The following is a 6762-nucleotide window of genomic DNA, read 5'->3' as shown; positions in this document are numbered from 1 at the left end:
AGCCATAGATTCATGTGATCCTGATAGAAAGAAGAGAAAGCCTAGTTCCTTAACCCCGTAGGAAAGATATGATGACTCAGATCAGAAGGGCATAAGGTAAAGGAGTAAAAAGAGCCTTACGTTCCATCCCACAATCAATTCCCCTACATATAACTAAAGCATTTCTAGACTCAACTTCGACCGGTTTGGCTTGGTAATCCTACAGGCAGTCAGGCTCTGATACCAAAGCTGTCAGGACCCCGACTCAATGGCACACCGATCTAGCATGTAACACCTCATATCACTTTGCGGCCTCACGCACGATATTCCCACGGGTGTCACCTTACCAGGCCCGGGACCGTTTGCGCCTTTTGGCACAGGTATATGATAGTGTTGCTAGCATCCATATGACAAGGAGCCCGGGCTGACATGGCTAGTCGTGAACCCAAAGTGGCACTAACTTACAGGGACAGGCATACATGACCCAGCAACGAACATGTCGGTCAACAGCGAGTGAATCCGGGCTATAGCAACTGGGCTAGCAGGACTCTGGTATACCGGGCTATAGCAGGCTAACAGGACTCCGGTAGACACCGCGTGACATTTCCCCGAAGGGACAGACACAGGAACAAAGAAGGACACGTGCCGGCCAGCCTAAGTGTTCCAGAGCAGTAGCAAGCTACCAGGGCTCAGTGGAAGCACTAGGAGACCACTAGTAGAAAAGGGGGCTTTCATCCAGGCCAGTTTAGCCCATTAGTCCCGGTTCAATCCAGAACCGGGACCAATGGAGCTATTTGCCCCGGTTCGTGAGCCCAGGGGGCCAGCCGGGCCACATGGGCCATTGGTCCCGGTTCGTCCGGACCTTTTGGTCCCGGTTGGTGGAACAAACCGGGACCAATGGCCCTGGCTCCTGGCCCACCACTATTGGTCCCGGTTGGTGGCATGAACCGGGACCAAAGGCTTCCCTTTAGTCCCGGTTAATGCCACCAACTGGGTCTAATGGTGCTGCCTATATATAGCCCCTTGCGCAAGAGCAGAGCACACTGCTCTGTTTTTTCTGGCCGAGGGGGAGAGGGCTTGGTGGTGCTCTAGCTCACCTCCTATGCACACAAGGTGTTCAATGGAATGCCCGAGCCACAATACTTAAGGTTTCTCCTCTCCAAGCTCGACCGCCAAGCTCCGTTTTCCTCAAGATTGATCTAGGTTTAGCGGTCCGTCATGTCCCGTCCCCGTCTTCACCACCGTCGATCACCCGCGCCGATCTCATCGCCGGCACCACCGTGGTGAGCCTCTTGTTCTTATCTTCTTTCTGAAAGGAAAAACATTCTTACTTGTATGTTTAGATAGATACTTGTATTATTTTCTTACTTTTATTATTTCATCTTATATAGTGCGATGGTTTTGGTATCCGCCCCCGTCGGCCCTCGTCCTGTCTATGATTCGGATGTGGTATATATTATCTTTTCATAACTATTGGTTCATTTATTGTTTATGAAAATTATGCCGACCAACATGACATAGATTTTATTTATCTAGGAGGTTGTTGAACCGGAAATTCCAACCGACCCTATTGTCGAGAGGTTAAATTTAGTTGAAGAAGAAAACAATTTCTTGAAGGAAAAAATAAAAAAACTTGAGGAGGAGAAGATGATATTGGAGTTGCATGTTGCGGATGTCGTCGATGATCACAAGATCAAGATGGATGCAATGCGCTTGAAGATGAGAAAGATTAGAAAATATGCCATTCATGCCGAGGCTTGGTATCATTATGCCGTTGGATCAGTTGTTACCTTGGTTGCGATTATGATTGCATTTGTTTTCTCATTGAAATGTTTTACATAGTTTCAATGTATGGTTTAATTAATTTAGATGCTCTGCAGAGCTTTATGTTGTTAGATGAGAACTATGTATGTACTTTGGTTTTTATGTGATGATGAACTTCTATTAATTTGGTCACTTATAATTATCTATTCATGATGTTCTGTAATGATTTTTGACACACTTAATTATATATAATGCACGCAGATGAACCGGCAATGGATGTACGGTGACAGACACACTTCCGAGTACATTAAGGGGGTGCATGATTTTCTTGAAGTGGCTGAGGCAAACAAGCAGAATGGTTTTATGTGTTGTCCATGCCCTATATGTGGGAATACGAAGTCTTACTCTGACCGGAAAATCCTTCACACCCACCTGCTTTACAAGGGTTTCATGCCACACTATAATGTTTGGACGAGGCACGGAGAAATAGGGGTTATGATGGAAGACGGCGATGAAGAAGAGTACGATGACAACTATGTGCCCCCTGAATACGGTGATGCTACTGAACATCAAGATGCACCAGACGATGTGCACGATGGTGCTGCAACGGGCGAAGCTGCTGAAGATCAAGAGGAACCGGACGATGTGCCCGATGATGATGATCTCCTCCGGGTCATTGTCGATGCAAGGACACAATGCGAAAGTCAAAAGGAGAAGCTGAAGTTCGATCGCATGTTAGAGGATCACAAAAAGGGGTTGTACCCCAATTGTGAAGATGGCAACACAAAGCTCGGTACCGTACTCGAATTGCTGCAGTGGAAGGCAGAGAATGCTGTGCCTGACAAAGGATTTGAGAAGCTACTGAAAATAATGAAGAAGAAGCTTCCAAAGGATAACGAATTGCCCGACAGTACATACGCAGCAAAGAAGGTCGTATGCCCTCTAGGATTGGAGGTGGAGAAGATACATGCATGCCCTAATGACTGCATCCTCTACCGCGGTGCCTACAAGTATCTGAACGCATGCCCGGTATGCGGTGCATTGCGGTATAAGATCAGACGAGATGACCCTGGTGATGTTGACGGCGAGCCTCCCAGGAAGAGGGTTCCTGCGAAGGTGATGTGGTATGCTCCTATAATACCACGGTTGAAACGTCTGTTCAGAAACGGAGAGCATGCCAAGTTGATGCGATGGCACAGTGAGGACCGTAAGAAAGACGGGAAGTTGAGAGCACCCGCTGACGGGTCGCAGTGGAGAAAAATTGAGAGAAAATACTGGGATGAGTTTGCAAAGGACCCAAGGAACGTATGGTTTGCTTTAAGCGCGGATGGCATTAATCCTTTCGGGGAGCAGAGCAGCAATCACAGCACCTGGCCCATGACTCTATGTATGTATAACCTTCCTCCTTGGATGTGCATGAAGCGGAAGTTCATTATGAAGCCAGTTCTCATCCAAGGCCCTAAGCAACCCGGCAACGACATTGATGTGTACCTAAGGCCATTAGTTGAAGAACTTTTACAGCTGTGGAATGGAAACGGTGTATGTACGTGGGATGAGCACAAAAAGGAGGAATTTGACCTAAAGGCGTTGTTGTTCGTGACCATCAACGATTGGCCCGCTCTCAGTAACCTTTCAGGACAGACAAACAAGGGATACCACGCATGCACGCACTGTTTACTTGACACCGATAGTATATACCTGGGAAGCTGCAGGAAGAATGTGTACCTGGGCCATCGTCGATTTCTTCCGACCAACCATCAATGTCGAAAGAAAGGCAAGCATTTCAAAGGCAAGGCAGATCACCGGAAGAAGCCCGCGATGCGTACCGGTGATCACGTACTTGCTATGGTCAATGATTTACACGTAATCTTTGGAAAGGGTCCCGGCGGACTAGCTGTTTCGAATGACGCTGAGAATCACGCACCCATGTGGAAGAAGAAATCTATATTTTGGGACCTACCCTACTGGAAAGACCTAGAGGTCCGCTCTTCGATCGACGTGATGCACATGACGAAGAACCTTTGCGTGAACCTGCTAGGCTTCTTGGGCGTGTATGGGAAGACAAAAGATACACCTGAGGCACGAGAGGACCTGCAACGCTTGCACGAAAAAGAGGGCATGCCTCCGAAGCAGTATGAAGGTCCTGCCAGCTACGCTCTTACGAAAGAAGAGAAAGAAATATTCTTTCAATGCCTGCTCAGTATGAAGGTCCCGACTGGCTTCTCGTCGAATATAAAGGGAATAATAAATATGCCAGAGAAAAAGTTCAAGAACCTAAAGTCTCATGACTGCCACGTGATTATGACGCAACTGCTTCCGGTTGCATTGAGGGGGCTTCTACCGGAAAACGTCCGATTAGCCATTGTGAAGCTATGTGCATTCCTCAATGCAATATCTCAGAAGGTGATCGATCCAGATATCGTACCAACGCTAAGGAGTGATGTGGCGCAATGTCTTGTCAGTTTCGAGCTGGTGTTCCTACCATCCTTCTTCAATATCATGACGCACGTCCTAGTTCATCTAGTCGACGAGATTGTCATTCTGGGGCCCGTATTTCTACACAATATGTACCCCTTTGAGAGGTTCATGGGAGTCCTAAAGAAATATGTCCGTAACCGCGCTATGCCAGAAGGAAGCATCTCCATGGGCCATCAAACAGAGGATGTCATCGCGTTTTGTGTTGGCTTCATTCCTGGCCTTAAGAAGATAGGTCTCCCTAAATCGCGGTATGAGGGGAGACTGACTGGAAAAGGCACGCTTGGAAGGGACTCAATAATATGCAGGGACGGATATTCTTGGTCTCAAGCACACTACACAGTTCTACAGAACTCTACCTTGGTGACCCCGTATGTCGATGAACACAAGAACAGTCTGCGCTCCAAACACCCGGAGCAGTGCGACGACTGGATTACATGTGAACACATCAGGACTTTCAGCAGTTGGTTGGAAACACGTCTCAGAGGTGACAACACTGTTTGTGATGAGCTTTACTTGTTGTCCAGGGGACCATCTTCGACTGTAATGATTTGGAAAGGATACGAGATAAATGGGAATACATTTTACACGATTGACCAAGATGAAAAGAGCACCAACCAAAACAGCAGTGTCCGCTTTGATGCAGCAACCGACAAGGGAAATGACACATATTATGGTTACATAGTAGACATATGGGAACTTGACTATGGAGTAGATTTTAAGGTCCCTTTGTTTAAGTGCAAGTGGGTCAATCTGTCAGGAGGCGGGGTACAGGTAGACCCACAGTACGGAATGACAACAGTGGATCTGAAAAATCTTGGGTACACTGACGAACCGTTCGTCCTAGCCAATGATGTGGCATAGGTTATCTATGTGAAGGACATGTCTACCAGACCGAGGAAAAGAAAAGATAAGGAAGCGAATACATCATATAATGAGCTAAAGTGCCACATAGTTCTTTCAGGAAAAAGGGACATCCTGGGAGTGGAGGGCAAGACAGACATGTCTGAAGAGTATGAAAAGTTTCATGAAATTCCCCCCTTCAAAGTCAAGGCTGACCCAAGCATCCTGATAAACGATGAAGATTATCCATGGTTACGGCGCAATAAGCAAACGACACAAGCGAAGAAAAAGTGAAGACTTTCTCCCGCAACTATTATGATGATACCATGCCAACTTTGTAACAGACGAGTATGATACCATTGTCCGTTTTGTACATGCACATGCTATGCCAACTTTTTCAGAGTTCATTTGAAAACTATGAATTTGAAAACCTCGCCAACCGAAGGGCGCTCACACCGGTTTATAAGCCCGTCCCTCTACACGCCTTGTTGAGCTCACAAACATGTGATTCACACAAATTTGAAAGAAAACTAATGGCACAAACAGAAAGTTTATAATTTTGCTGACCTAAAAGCAAAAAGAATTAAAAAATAAAGCAAAAAACCAAAAGAAAATAAATAATGTAGAAAACAAAACAAAAAAACTCGAAAAAATAAAAATAGCAACAATAAGTATTTTGTTGTAAGTAGAAACAAAATAAAATAAATAAATAAAGCAAAAAAGTGTTTTGAAATTTGAAAACTAATGGCACAAACAGAAAGTTTATAATTTTGCTGACCTAAAAGCAAAAAGAATTAAAAAATAAAGCAAAAAACCAAAGAAAATAAATAATGCAGAAAACAAAACAAAAAAACTTGAAAAAAAAATAAAAATAGCAACAATAAGTATTTTGTTGTAAGTACAAACAAAATAAAATATATAAAGCAACAAAGAAAACAAAAAAAGTGTTTTCAAATTTGAAAACTAATGGCACTAACAGAAAGTTTATAATTTTGTAAAACTAAAAGCAAAAAGAATTAAAAAATAAAGCAAAAAACAACAAAAAATAAATAATGCAGAAAGCAAAACCAAAAAACTAGAAAAAAATAAAAATAGCAACATAAGTATTTTGTTGTAAGTAGAAACAAAATAAAATAAATAAAGCAACAAAGAAAACAAAAAAAAGTGCCACCTACTGGGCCCCCACGGCCTGAATACGACTAGAAATCCTACCATGGGCCAGGATTCAGGCCCGCGGGAGGCCCAGTAGGCCCACAGGCAGAGACAGCAGGGTTAGGCCCGAAAGCCTGCAATTGAGAGGAGCTCGAGTGGGTGGGCGCAGCAGCGCTTATAAACCACACTCGAGCTCTCTCAACTAGCGAGGTGGGACTAAACTTTTCGGCGCGGGGCAGCACAGGGCCTTTGGTCCCGGTTGGTGGCATCAACCGGGACTAAAGGGAGCAATGGTCCCGGTTCGTGGCACCAACCGGTACCAATGCACCCCTTTAGTCCCGGTTGGTGCCACCAACCGGGACCAAAGGCCGCCGCTTCCCGCCCTTTGGGCTGCTGAAAATTGGCCTTTGGTCCCGGTTGGTGGCACCAACCAGGACTAAAGGGGGGCATTAGTCCCGGTAGGTGCCACGAACCGGGACCAATGCCCTTGCTATATAACCAGGACTTGTGAAAATTTCACATCTCCCTCGCCTCCCTAGCCAGTTGCCC

The sequence above is a fragment of the Triticum dicoccoides genome, chromosome 1B, assembly GCF_002162155.2.
Source record: "Triticum dicoccoides isolate Atlit2015 ecotype Zavitan chromosome 1B, WEW_v2.0, whole genome shotgun sequence".
In the NCBI taxonomy this organism is placed as follows: Eukaryota; Viridiplantae; Streptophyta; class Magnoliopsida; order Poales; family Poaceae; genus Triticum; species Triticum dicoccoides.
This window is presented reverse-complemented; position numbering follows the sequence as displayed.